We start from the raw sequence: 15,448 nt of genomic DNA, 5'->3' as shown, positions 1-15,448 counted from the left end.
GACGAAACGCCGTGAAATCGCAGAATAGATCGTTTCTGAAGGCTAGAAGCTTATATGTCTCAAAAAATTCAACCGCCTCCAATCGTCTGCAAACGCGACGAAACGCCGTGAAATCGCAGAATAGACAGTTTCTGAAGGCTAGAAGCTTATATGTCTCATAAAAAACAACCACCCCCCATCGTCTCCAAACGCGACGAAACGTCGTCAAATCGCAGAACGGATCGTTTCTGAAGGCTAGAAGCTTATATGTCTAATCAAAAATTCAACCACCTCCAATCGTCTCCAAACGCGACGAAACGTCGTGAAATCGCAAAATAAAGCGTTTCTGAAATCCAGAAGGTCATATCTCTGATGAGGAATTCCGCCACCTCGATTACTCTCCAAACACTATAAAAGGTCGTCAAATCGCAGAATAAAGCATTTCTAAAGGCTAGAAGCTTCTATGTCTATAAAAATTTCAGCCACCTCCAATCGTCTACAAACGGGACAAAACGTCGTCAAATCGCAGAACAGATCGTTTCTCAAGGCAGGAAGCTGATATGTCTAATCAAAAATTCAACCGCCTCCAATCGTCTGCAAACGCGACGAAACGCCGTGAAATCGCAGAATAGATCGTTTCTGAAGGCTAGAAGCTTATATGTCTGATAAAAATTCAACCACCTCCAACCGTCTCCAAACGCGACGAAACGTCGTCAAATCGCAGAACAGATCGTTTCTGAAGGCTAGAAGCTTATAAGTGTAATAAAAAATTCAACAATCTCCAATCGTCTCCAAACGCGACGAAACGTCGTCAAATCTCAGAACAGATCGTTTCTGAACGCCAGAAGCTTATATGTCTATCAAAAAGTTAACCATCTCAAATCGTCTCCAAACGCTACGAAACGTCGTCAAGTCGCAGAATGGATCGTTTCTGATGGCTAGAAGCTTATACGTTTAATCAAAAATACAACCATCTCCAATCGTCTCCAAACGCGACGAAACGTCGTTAAATCGCAAAATAAAGCGTTTCTGAAAGGTAGAAGCTCATATGTTTGATGAGAAATTCCACCACCTCCACTTGTCTCCAAACGTGACCAAACGTCGTCAAATCGCAGAATAGGTCGTTACTGAAGGCTAGACGCTTATATGTTTAATCAAAATTACAACCATCTCCAATCTTCTCCAAACGCTACGAAACGTTGTCAAATCGCAGAATAGATCGTTTTGATGGCTAGAAGCTTATACGTTTAATCAAAAATACAACCATCTCCAATCGTCTCCAAACGCTACGAAACGTCGTCAAATGGGAGAATAGATCGTTTCTGAAGGATAGAAGCTTATACGTTTATTAAAAAATTCAACCATCTCCAATCGTCTCCAAACGCGACGAAACCTCGTCAAATCGCAGAATAGATCGTTTCTGAGGCTAGAAGCTTATAAGTGTAATCAAAAATTCAACAATGTCCAATCGTCTCCAAACGCGACGAAACGTCGTGAAATCGCAAAATAAAGCGTTTCTGAAAGGCAGAAGCTCATATCTTTGATGAGAAATTCCACCACCTCCAATTGTCTCCAAACGCGACCAAACGTCGTCAAATCGCAGCACAGGTCGTTACTGAAGGCTAGAAGCTTATATATCTAACCAAAATTACAACCATCTCCAATCGTCTCCAAACGCTACGAAACATCGTCAAATCGCAGAATAGATCGTTTCTTATAGCTAGAAGCTTATACGTTTAATCAAAAATACAACCATCTCCAATCGTCTCCAAATGCTACGAAACGTCGTCAAATCGGAGAATAGATCGTTTCTGAAGGATAGAAGCTTATATGTTTATTAAAAAATTCAACCATCTCCAATTGTCTCCAAACGCGACGAAACGTCGTCAAATCGCACAATAGATCGTTTCTGAAGGATAGAAGCTTATATGTTTATTAAAGAATTCAACCATCTCCAATCGTCTCCAAACGCGACGAAACGTCGTCAAATCGCACAATAGATCGTTTCTGATGGCTAGACGCTTATATGTTTAATCAAAATTACAACCATCTCCAATCGTCTCCAAACGCTACGAAACGTCGTCAAATCGCAGAATAGATCGTTTCTGATGGCTGCTTATACGTCTAATCAAAAATACAACCATCTCCAATCGTCTCCAAACGCTACGAAACGTCGTCAAATCAGAGAATAGATCGTTTCTGAAGGATATATGTTTATTCAAAAATCAACCATCTCCAATCATCTCCAAACGCGACGAAACCTCGTCAAATCGCAGAATAGATCGTTTCTGAGGCAAGAAGCTTATAAGTGTAATAAAAAATTCAACAATGTCCAATCGTCTCCAAACGCGACGAAACGTCGTGAAATCGCAAAATAAAGCGTTTCTGAAAGGTAGAAGCTTATAAGTTTAACCAAAATTACAACCATCTCCAATCGTCTCCAAACGCTACGAAACATCGTCAAATCGCAGAATAGATCGTTTCTTATAGCTAGAAGCTTATACGTTTAATCAAAAATACAACCATCTCCAATCGTTTCCAAACGCTACGAAACGTCGTCGAATCGGAGAATAGATCGTTTCTGAAGGATAGGAACTTAAATGTTTATTCAAAAATTCAACCATCTCCAATCGTCTCCAAACGCGACGAAACGTCGTCAAATCGCAGAATAGATCGTTTCTGAGGCTAGAAGCTTATGTTTAATCAAAAATTCCACCACCTCCAATCGTCTCCAAACGCGACCAAACGTCGTCAAATCGCAGAATAGGTCGTTACTGAAGGCTAGACGCTTATATGTTTAATCAAAATTACAACCATCTCCAATCGTCTCCAAACGCTCCGAAACGTTGTCAAATCGCAGAATAGATCGTTTTGATGGCTAGAAGCTTATACGTTTAATCAAAAATACAACCATCTCCAATCGTCTCCAAACGCTACGAAACGTCGTCAAATGGGAGAATAGATCGTTTCTGAAGGATAGAAGCTTATACGTTTATTAAAAAATTCAACCATCTCCAATCGTCTCCAAACGCGACGAAACCTCGTCAAATCGCAGAATAGATCGTTTCTGAGGCTAGAAGCTTATAAGTGTAATCAAAAATTCAACAATGTCCAATCGTCTCCAAACGCGACGAAACGTCGTGAAATCGCAAAATAAAGCGTTTCTGAAAGGTAGAAGCTTATAAGTTTAACCAAAATTACAACCATCTCCAATCGTCTCCAAACGCTACGAAACATCGTCAAATCGCAGAATAGATCGTTTCTTATAGCTAGAAGCTTATACGTTTAATCAAAAATACAACCATCTCCAATCGTTTCCAAACGCTACGAAACGTCGTCGAATCGGAGAATAGATCGTTACTGAAGGCTAGAAGCTTATATGTTTAATCAAAATTACAACCATCTCCAATCGTCTCCAAACGCGACGAAACGTCGTCAAATCGCAGGATAGATCGTTTCTGAGGCTAGAAGCTTATATGTTTAATAAAAAATTCCACCACCTGCAATCGTCTCCAAACGCCACCAAACGTCGTCAAATCGCAGAATAGGTCGTTACTGAAGGCTAGAAGCTTGTATGTTTAATCAAAAATTCAATTATCTCCAATGGTCTCCAAACGCGACGAAACGTCGTCAAATCGCACAATAGATCGTTACTGATGGCTAGAAGCTTATACGTTTAATCAAAAATACAACCATCTCCAATCGTCTCCAAACGCTACGAAACGTCGTCAAATCGGAGAATAGATCGTTTCTGAAGGATACAAGCTTATATTCAACGCGTTTATTCAAAAATCAACGATCTCCAATGGTCTCCAAACGCGACGAAACCTCGTCAAATCGCAGAATAGATCGTTTCTGAGGCTAGAAGGTTATAAGTGTAATAAAAAATTCAACAATGTCCAATCGTCTCCAAACGCGACGAAACGTAGTGAAATCGCAAAATAAAGCGTTTCTGAAAGGTAGAAGCTCATATCTTCGATGAGAAATTCCACCACCTCCAATTGTCTCCAAACGCGACCAAACGTCGTCAAATCGCAGAATAGGTCGTTACTGAAGGCTAGAAGCTTATATGTTTAATCAAAATTACAACCTTCTCCAATCGTCTCCAAACGCGACCAAACGTCCTCAAATCGCAGATTAGGTCGTTTCTGAAGGATAGAAGCTTATATGTTTATTAAAAAATTCCAACACCTCCAATCGTCTCCAAACGCGACCAAACGTCGTCAAATCGCAGAATAGGTCGTTACTGAAGGCTAGAAGCTTATAAGTTTAACCAAAATTACAACCATCTCCAATCGTCTCCAAACGCTACCAAACGTCGTCAAATCGGAGAATAGATCGTTTCTGAGGCTAGAAGCTTGTATGTTTAATCAAAAATTCAACCATCTCCAATCGTCTCCAAACGCTACGAAACGTCGTCAAATCGCAGAATAGATCGTTTCTGATGGCTAGAAGCTTATACGTCTAATCAAAAATACAACCATCTCCAATCGTCTCCAAACGCTACGAAACGTCGTCAAATCAGAGAATAGATCGTTTCTGAAGGATATATGTTTATTCAAAAATCAACCATCTCCAATCATCTCCAAACGCGACGAAACCTCGTCAAATCGCAGAATAGATCGTTTCTGAGGCAAGAAGCTTATAAGTGTAATAAAAAATTCAACAATGCCCAATCGTCTCCAAACGCGACGAAACGTCGTGAAATCGCAAAATAAAGCGTTTCTGAAAGGTAGAAGCTTATAAGTTTAACCAAAATTACAACCATCTCCAATCGTCTCCAAACGCTACGAAACATCGTCAAATCGCAGAATAGATCGTTTCTTATAGCTAGAAGCTTATACGTTTAATCAAAAATACAACCATCTCCAATCGTTTCCAAACGCTACGAAACGTCGTCGAATCGGAGAATAGATCGTTTCTGAAGGATAGGAACTTAAATGTTTATTCAAAAATTCAACCACCTCCAATCGTCTCCAAACGCGACCAAACGTCGTCAAATCGCAGAATAGGTCGTTACTGAAGGCTAGACGCTTATATGTTTAATCAAAATTACAACCATCTCCAATCGTCTCCAAACGCTACGAAACGTCGTCAAATCGCAGAATAGCTCTTTTCTGATGGCTAGAAGCTTATACGTTTAATCAAAAATACAACCATCTTCAATCGTCTCCAAGCGCTACGAAACGTCGTCAAATCGGAGAATAGATCGTTTCTGAAGGATAGAAGCTTATATGTTTATTCAAAAATTCAACCATCTCCAATCGTCCCCAAACGCGACGAAACCTCGTCAAATCGCCGAATAGAACGTTTCTGAGGCTAGAAGCTTATTAGTGTAATCAAAAATTCAACAATGTCCAGTCGTCTCCAAACGCGACGAAACGTCGTGAAATCGCAAAATATAGCGTTTCTGAAAGGTAGAAGCTCATATCTTTGATGATAAATTCCACCACCTCCAATCGTCTCCAAACGCGACCAAACGTCGTCAAATCGCAGAAAAGGTCGTTACTGAAGGCTAGAAGCTTATATGTTTAATCAAAATTACAACCATCTCCAATCGTCTCCAAATGCGACGAAACGTCGTCAAATCGCAGAATAGATCGTTTCTGAGGCTAGAAGCCTATATGTTTAATCAAAAATTCCACCACCTGCAATCGTCTCCAAACGCCACCAAACGTCGTCAAATCGCAGAATAGGTCGTTACTGAAGGCTAGAAGCTTGTATGTTTAATCAAAAATCAACCATCTCCAATCGTCTCCAAACGCGACGAAACGTCGTCAAATCGCACAATAGATCGTTTCTGATGGCTAGAAGCTTATACGTTTAATCAAAAATACAACCATCTCCAATCGTCTCCAAACGCTACGAAACGTCGTCAAATCGGAGAATAGATCGTTTCTGAAGGATACAAGCTTATATGTCGAAACAAAACTTCAACCACCTCCAATCGTCTCCAAACGCGACGAAACCTCGTCAAATCGCAGAACAGATCGTTTCTGAAGGCCAGAAGCTTATGTCTCAAAAAATTCAACCGCCTCCAATCGTCTGCAAACGCGACGAAACGCCGTGAAATCGCAGAATAGATAGTTTCTGAAGGCTAGAAGCTTATATGTCTCATAAAAAACAACCACCCGCCATTGTCTCCAAACGCGACGAAACGTCGTCAAATCGCAGAACGGATCGTTTCTGAAGGCTAGAAGCTTATATGTCTAATCAAAAATTCAACCACCTCCAATCGTCTCCAAACGCGACGAAACGTCGTGAAATCGCAAAATAAAGCGTTTCTGAAATCCAGAATGTCATATCTCTGATGAGGAATTCCGCCACCTCGATTACTCTCCAAACACTATAAAAGGTCGTCAAATCGCAGAATAAAGCATTTCTAAAGGCTAGAAGCTTCTATGTCTATAAAAATTTCAGCCACCTCCAATCGTCTACAAACGGGACGAAACGTCGTGAAATCGCAGAATAGATCGTTTCTGAAGGCTAGAAGCTTATATGTCTCATAAAAAATTCAACCACCCCCCATCGTCTCCAAACGCGACGAAACGTCGTCAAATCGCAGAACAGATCGTTTCTGAAGGCTGGAAGCTTATATGTCTAATCACAAATTCAACCACCTCCAATCGTCTCCAAACGCGACGAAACGTCGTGAAATCGCAAAATAAAGCGTTTCTGAAATCCAGAATGTCATATCTCTGATGAGGAATTCCGCCACCTCGATTACTCTCCAAACACTATAAAAGGTCGTCAAATCGCAGAATAAAGCATTTCTAAAGGCTAGAAGCTTCTATGTCTATAAAAATTTCAGCCACCTCCAATCGTCTACAAACGGGACGAAACGTCGTGAAATCGCAGAATAGATCGTTTCTGAAGGCTAGAAGTTTATATGTCTCATAAAAAATTCAACCACCCCCCATCGTCTCCAAACGCGACGAAACGTCGTCAAATCGCAGAACAGATCGTTTCTGAAGGCTGGAAGCTTATATGTCTAATCACAAATTCAACCACCTCCAATCGTCTCCAAACGCGACGAAACGTCGTGAAATCGCAAAATAAAGCGTTTCTGAAATCCAGAAGGTCATATATCTGATGAGGAATTCCGCCACCTCGATTACTCTCCAAACACTATAAAAGGTCGTCAAATCGCAGAATAAAGCATTTCTAAAGGCTAGAAGCTTCTATGTCTATAAAAAATTCAGCCACCTCCAACCGTCTCCAAACGCGACGAAACGTCGTCAAATCGCAGAACAGAACCTTTCTGAAGGCTAGAAGCTTATATGTCTAATCAAAAATTTAACCATCTCAAATCGTCTCCAAACGCTACGAAACGTCGTCAAGTCGCAGAATGGATCGTTTCTGATGGCTAGAAGCTTATAAGTGTAATCAAAAATTCAACAATGTCCAATCGTCTCCAAACGCGACGAAACGTCGTGAAATCGCAAAATAAAGCGTTTCTGAAAGGCAGAAGCTCATATCTTTGATGAGAAATTCCACCACCTCTAATTGTCTCCAAACGCGACCAAACGTCGTCAAATCGCAGCATAGGTCGTTACTGAAGGCTAGAAGCTTATATATTTAATCAAAATTACAACCATCTTCAATCGTCTCCAAACGCGACGAAACGTCGTCAAATCGCAGAATAGATCGTTTCTGAGGCTAGAAGCTTATATGTTTAATCAAAAATTCCACCACCTCCAATCGTCTCCAAACGCGACCAAACGTCGTCAAATCGCAGAATAGGTCGTTACTGAAGGCTAGAAGCTTATAAGTTTAACCAAAATTACAACCATCTCCAATCGTCTCCAAACGCTACGAAACATCGTCAAATCGCAGAATAGATCGTTTCTTATGGCTAGAAGCTTATACGTTTGATCAAAAATACAACCATCTCCAATCGTCTCCAAACGCTACGAAACGTCGTCAAATCGGAGAATAGATCGTTTCTGAAGGATAGAAGCTTATATGTTTATTAAAAATTCAACCATCTCCAATCGTCTCCAAACGCGACGAAACGTCGTCAAATCGCACAATAGATCGTTTCTGAAGGATAGAAGCTTATATGTTTATTAAAAAATTACAACCATCTCCAATCGTCTCCAAACGCTACGAAACGTCGTCAAATCGCAGAATAGATCGTTTCTGATGGCTAGAAGCTTATACGTCTAATCAAAAATACAACCATCTCCAATCGTCTCCAAACGCTACGAAACGTCGTCAAATCAGAGAATAGATCGTTTCTGAAGGATATATGTTTATTCAAAAATCAACCATCTCCAATCATCTCCAAACGCGACGAAACCTCGTCAAATCGCAGAATAGATCGTTTCTGAGGCAAGAAGCTTATAAGTGTAATAAAAAATTCAACAATGTCCAATCGTCTCCAAACGCGACGAAACGTCGTGAAATCGCAAAATAAAGCGTTTCTGAAAGGTAGAAGCTCATATCTTTGATGAGAAATTCCACCACCTCCGATTTTCTCCAAACGCGACCAAACGTCGTCAAATCGCAGAATAGGTCGTTACTGAAGGCTAGAAGGTTATATGTTTATTCAAAAATTCCACCACCTCCAATCGTCTCCAAACGCGACGAAACGTCGTCAAATCGCACAATAGATCGTTTCTGATGGCTAGAAGCTTATACGTTTAATCAAAAATACAACCATCTCCAATCGTCTCCAAACGCTACGAAACGTCGTCAAATCGGAGAATAGATCGTTTCTGAGGCTGGAAGCTTGTATGTTTAATCAAAAATTCAACCATCTCCAATCGTCGCCAAACGCGACGAAACCTCGTCAAATCGCCGAATAGAACGTTTCTGAGGCTAGAAGCTTATTAGTGTAATCAAAAATTCAACAATGTCCAGTCGTCTCCAAACGCGACGAAACGTCGTGAAATCGCAAAATATAGCGTTTCTGAAAGGTAGAAGCTCATATCTTTGATGAGAAATTCCACCACCTCCAATCGTCTCCAAACGCGACCAAACGTCGTCAAATCGCAGAAAAGGTCGTTACTGAAGGCTAGAAGCTTATATGTTTAATCAAAATTACAACCATCTCCAATCGTCTCCAAACGCGACGAAACGTCGTCAAATCGCAGAATAGATCGTTTCTGAGGCTAGAAGCTTATATGTTTAATAAAAAATTCCACCACCTGCAATCGTCTCCAAACGCCACCAAACGTCGTCAAATCGCAGAATAGGTCGTTACTGAAGGCTAGAAGCTTGTATGTTTAATCAAAAATTCAATAATCTCCAATGGTCTCCAATCGCGACGAAACGTCGTCAAATCGCACAATAGATCGTTTCTGATGGCTAGAAGCTTATACGTTTAATCAAAAATACAACCATCTCCAATCGTCTCCAAACGCTACGAAACGTCGTCAAATCGGAGAATAGATCGTTTCTGAAGGATACAAGCTTATATGTTTATTCAAAAATTCAACCATCTCCAATTGTCTCCAAACGCGACGAAACCTCGTCAAATCGCAGAATAGATCGTTTCTGAGGCTAGAAGGTTATAAGTGTAATAAAAAATTCAGCAATGTCCAATCGTCTCCAAACGCGACGAAAGCTAGTGAAATCGCAAAATAAATTGTTTCTGAAAGGTAGAAGCTCATATCTTCGATGAGAAATTCCACCACCTCCAATTGTCTCCAAACGCGACCAAACGTCGTCAAATCGCAGAATAGGTCGTTACTGAAGGCTAGAAGCTTATATATTTAATCAAAACTACAACCTACTCCAATCGTCTCCAAACGCGACCAAACGTCCTCAAATCACAGATTAGGTCGTTTCTGAAGGATAGAAGCTTATATGTTTATTCAAAAATTCCACCACCTCCAATCGTCTCCAAACGCGACCAAACGTCCTCAAATCACAGATTAGGTCGTTTCTGAAGGATAGAAGCTTATATGTCTATTCAAAAATTCCACCACCTCCAATCGTCTCCAAACGCGACCAAACGTCGTCAAATCGCAGAATAGGTCGTTACTGAAGGCTAGAAGCTTATAAGTTTAACCAAAATTACAACCATCTCCAATCGTCTCCAAACGCTACCAAACGTCGTCAAATCGGAGAATAGATCGTTTCTGAAGGATAGAAGCTTATATGTTTATTCAAAAATTCAACCACCTCCAATCGTCTCCAAACGCGACGAAAACTCGTCAAATCGCACAATAGATCGTTTCTGAGGCTAGAAGCTCATAAGTGTAATCAAAAAGTCAACAATGTCCAATCGTGTCCAAACGCGACGAAACGTCGTGAAATCGCAAAATAAAGCGTTTCTGAAAGGTAGAAGCTCATATCTTTGATGAGAAATTCCACCACCTCCAATTGTCTCCAAACGCGACCAAACGTCGTCAAATCGCAGAATAGGTCGTTACTGAAGGCTAGAAGCTTATATGTTTAATCAAAATTACAACCATCTCCAATCGTCTCCAAACGCTACGAAACGTCGTCAAATCGCAGAATAGCTCTTTTCTGATGGCTAGAAGCTTATATGTTTATTCAAAAATTCAACCATCTCCAATCGTCCCCAAACGCGACGAAACCTCGTTAAATCGCCGAATAGAACGTTTCTGAGGCTAGAAGCTTATTAGTGTAATCAAAAATTCAACAATGTCCAATCGTCTCGAAACGCGACGAAACGTCGTGAAATCGCAAAATATAGCGTTTCTGAAAAGTAGAAGCTCATATCTTTGATGAGAAATTCCACCGCCTCCAATCGTCTCCAAACGCGACCAAACGTCGTCAAATCGCAGAAAAGGTCGTTACTGAAGGCTAGAAGCTTATATGTTTAATCAAAATTACAACCATCTCCAATCGTCTCCACACGCGACGAAACATCGTCAGATCGCAGAATAGATCGTTTCTGAGGCTAGAAGCCTATATGTTTAATCAAAAATTCCACCACCTCCAATCGTCTCCAAACGCGACGAAACGTCGTCAAATCGCAGAATAGCTGTTTTCTGATGGCTAGAGCTTATACGTTTAATCAAAAATACAACCATCTGCAATCGTCTCCAAGCGCTACGAAACGTCGAAAGGTAGAAGCTCATATATTTGATGAGAAAGTCCACCACCTCCAATCGTCTCCAAACGCGACCAAACGTCGTCAAATCGCAGAATAGGTCGTTACTGAAGGCTAGAAGCTTATATGTTTAATAAAAATTACAACAATTTCCAATCGTCTCCAAACGCGACCAAACGTCGTCAAATCGCAGAATAGGTCGTTACTGAACACTAGAAGCTTATATGTTTAATCAAAATTACAACCTTCTCCAATCGTCTCCAAAGCGAGGAAAGGTCGTCAAATCGCAGAATACATCGTTTCTGAGGCTAGAAGCTTATAAGTGTAATCAAAAATTCAACAATGTCCAATCGTCTCCGAACGCGACGAAACGTCGTCAAATCGCAGAATAGATCGTTTCTGATGGCTAAAAGCTTATACGTTTAATCAAAATTACAACCTTCTCCAATCGTCTCCAAACGCGACGAAACGTCGTCAAATCGCAGAATAGTTCGTTTCTGAAGGATAGAAGCTTATATGTTTATTCAAAAATTCAACAATCTCCAATCGTCTCCAAACGCGACGCAACGTCTTCAAATCGCAGAATGGATCGGTTCTCAGGCTAGAAGCTTATAAGTGTAATCAAAAATTCAACAATGTCCAATTGTCTCCAAACGCGACGAAACGTCGTGAAATCGCAAAATAAAGCGTTTCTGAAAGGTAGAAGCTCATATCTTTGATGAGAAATTCCACCACCTCCAATCGTCTCCAAACGCGACCAAACGTCGTCAAATCGCAGAATAGGTCGTTACTGAAGGCTAGAAGCTTAAATGTTTAATCAAAATTACAACCATCTCCAATCGTCTCCAAACGCGACGAAACGTCGTCAAATCGCTGAATAGATCGTTTCTGAGGCTAGAAGCTTATATATTTAATAAAAAATTCCACCACCTGCAATCGTCTCCAAACGCCACCAAACGTCGTCAAATCGCAGAATAGGTCGTTACTGAAGGCTATGTTTGTATGAAGCTTGTATGTTTAATCAAAAATTCAACCATCTCCAATCGTCTCCAAACGCGACGAAACGTCGTCAAATCGCACAATAGATCGTTTCTGATGGCTAGAAGCTTAATCGTCTCCAAACGCTACGAAACGTCGTCAAATCGGAGAATAGATCGTTTCTGAAGGATACAAGCTTATATGTTTATTCAAAAATTCAACCATCTCCAGTGGTCTCCAAACGCGACGAAACCTCGTCAAATCGCAGAATAGATCGTTTCTGAGGCTAGAAGGTTATAAGTGTAATAAAAAATTCAACAATGTCCAATCGTCTCCGAACGCGACGAAACGTAGTGAAATCGCAAAATAAAGCGTTTCTGAAAGGTAGAAGCTCATATCTTTGATGAGAAATTCCACCACCTCCAATTGTCTCCAAACGCGACCAAACGTCGTCAAATCGCAGAATAGGTCGTTACTGAAGGCTAGAAGCTTATATGTTTATTCAAAAATTCCACCACCTCCAATCGTCTCCAAACGCGACCAAACGTCGCCAAATCGCAGAATAGGTCGTTACTGAAGGCTAGAAGCTTATAAGTTTAACCAAAATTACAACCATCTCCAATCGTCTCCCAACGCTACCAAACGTCGTCAAATCGGAGAATAGATCGTTTCTGAGGCTAGAAGCTTGTACGTTTAATCAAAAATATAACATACAGCAATAAGCTTCTATCCTTCAGGAACGACCTATTCTGCGATTTTACGTCGTTTTATAGTGTTCGGAGACGATTGGAGGTGGTGGAAACTCTCATCAAAGATATGAGCTTCTACCTTTCAAAAACGCTTTATTTTGCGATTTCACGCCGTTTCGTCGCGTTTGGAGACGATTGGAGATGGTTGTAATTTTGATTAAACATATAAGCTTCTTGCCTTCAGTAACGACCTATGCTGCGATTTGACGACGTTTGGTCGCGTTTGGAGCCGATTGCAGATGGTTGTATTTTTCATTAAACGTATAAGGTTCTAGCCATCGGAAACGACCTATTCTGCGATTAGACGACGCTTTATAGTGTTTGGAGACGATTGGAGGTGGTGGAAATTCTCATCAAAGAGATGAGCATCTACCGTTGAGAAACGCTTTATTGTGCGATTTCACGACGTTTCGTCGCGTTTGGAAGCGATTGGAGATGGTTGTAATTTTGATTAAACGTATAAGCTTCTAGCCTTCGGAAATGATCTATTCTGCGATTTGACGACGTTTCGTCGCGTTTGGAGACGATTGGAGAATGTTGCATTTTTATTTAAAGATATAAGCTTCTATCCTTCAGGAACGACCTATTCTGCGATTTTACGTCGTTGTATAGTGTTTGGAGACGATTGGAGGTGGTGGAAATTCTCATCAAAGATATGAGCTTCTACCTTTAAAAACGCTTTATTTTGCGATTTCACGACGTGTCGTCGCGTTTGGAGGCGATTGGAGCTGGTTGTAATTTTGATTAAACATATAAGCTTCTAGCCTTCGGAAACGATCTATTCTGCGATTTGACGACGTTTCGTCGCGTTTGGAGACGATTGGAGATGGTTGTATTTTTGATTAAACGTATAAGCTTCTAGCCTTCAGAAACGATCTATTCTGCGATTTGAGGACGTTTCGTAGCGTTTGGAGACGATTGGAGAATGTTCCATTTTTAATTAAAGATATAAGCTTCTATCCTTCAGGAACGACCTATTCTGCGATTTTACGTCGTTTTATAGTGTTAGGAGACGATTGGAGGTGGTGGAAATTCTCATCAAAGATATGAGCTTCTACCTTTCACAAACGCTTTATTTTGCGATTTCACGACGTTTCGTCGCGTTTGGAGGCGATTGGAGATGGTTGTAATTTTGATTAAACGTATAAGCTTCTAGCCTTTAGAAACGATCTATTCTGCGATTTGACGACGTTTCGTAGCGTTTGGAGACGATTGGACAATGTTGCATTTTTAATTAAACATATAAGCTTCTATCCTTCAGGAACGACCTATTCTGCGATTTTACGTCGTTTTATAGTGTTTGGAGACGATTGGAGGTGGTGGAAATTCTCATCAAAGATATGAGCTTCTACCTTTCAAAAACGCTTTATTTTGCGATTTCACGCCGTTTCGTCGCGTTTGGAGACGATTGGAGATGGTTGTAATTTTGATTAAACATATAAGCTTCTAGCCTTCAGTAACGACCTATTCTGCGTTTGACGACGTTGGTCGCGTTTGGAGCCGATTGCAGATGGTTGTATTTTTGATTAAACGTATAAGCTTCTATTCTGCGATTAGACGAGGTTTCATAGTGTTTGGAGACGATTGGAGGTCGTGGAAATTCTCATCAAAGATATGAGCATCTACCGTTCAGAAACGCTGTATTTTGCGATTTCACGACGTTTCGTCGCGTTTGGAGACGATTGGACATGGTTGTATTTTTGATTAATCATATAAGCTTCTACCCTTCAGGAACGATCTATTCTGCGATTTTACGTCGTTTCATAGTGTTTGGAGACGATTGGAGGTGGCGGAAATTCTCATCAAAGATATGAGCTTCTACCTTTCAAAAACGCTTTATTTTGCGATTTCACGCCGTTTCGTCGCGTTTGGAGACGATTGGAGATGGTTGTAATTTTGATTAAACATATAAGCTTCTAGCCTTCAGTAACGACCTATTCTGCGTTTGACGACGTTTGGTCGCGTTTGGAGCCGATTGCAGATGGTTGTATTTTTGATTAAACGTATAAGCTTCTATTCTGCGATTAGACGAGGTTTCATAGTGTTTGGAGACGATTGGAGGTCGTGGAAATTCTCATCAAAGATATGAGCATCTACCGTTCAGAAACGCTGTATTTTGCGATTTCACGACGTTTCGTCGCGTTTGGAGACGATTGGACATGGTTGTATTTTTGATTAATCATATAAGCTTCTACCCTTCAGGAACGATCTATTCTGCGATTAGACGACGTTTCATAGTGTTTGGAGACGATTGGAGGTGGTGGAAATTCTCATCAAAGATATGAGCATCTACCGTTCAGAAACGCTGTATTTTGCGATTTCACGACGTTTCGTCGCGTTTGGAGACGATTGGACATGGTTGTATTTTTGATTAAACGTATAAGCTTCTAGCCTTTAGAAACGATCTATTCTGCGATTTGAGGACGTTTCGTAGTGTTTGGAGACGATTGGAGGTGGTGGAAATTCTCATGAAAGATATGAGCTTCTACCTTTCAAAAACGCTTTATTTTGCGATTTCACGCCGTTTCGTCGCGTTTGGAGACGATTGGAGATGGTTGTAATTTTGATTAAACATATAAGCTTCTAGCCTTCAGTAACGACCTATTCTGCGATTTGACGAGGTGTGGTCGCGTTTGGAGCCGATTGCAGATGGTTGTATTTTTGATTAAACGTATAAGCTTCTAGCCATCAGAAACGACCTATTCTGCGATTA

The sequence above is a fragment of the Rhipicephalus sanguineus genome, chromosome 1 (genome assembly GCF_013339695.2).
Source record: "Rhipicephalus sanguineus isolate Rsan-2018 chromosome 1, BIME_Rsan_1.4, whole genome shotgun sequence".
Lineage (NCBI taxonomy): Eukaryota > Metazoa > Arthropoda > Arachnida > Ixodida > Ixodidae > Rhipicephalus > Rhipicephalus sanguineus.
The sequence above is the reverse complement of the archived record's forward strand: the minus strand, read 5'-3'. Positions refer to the sequence as shown.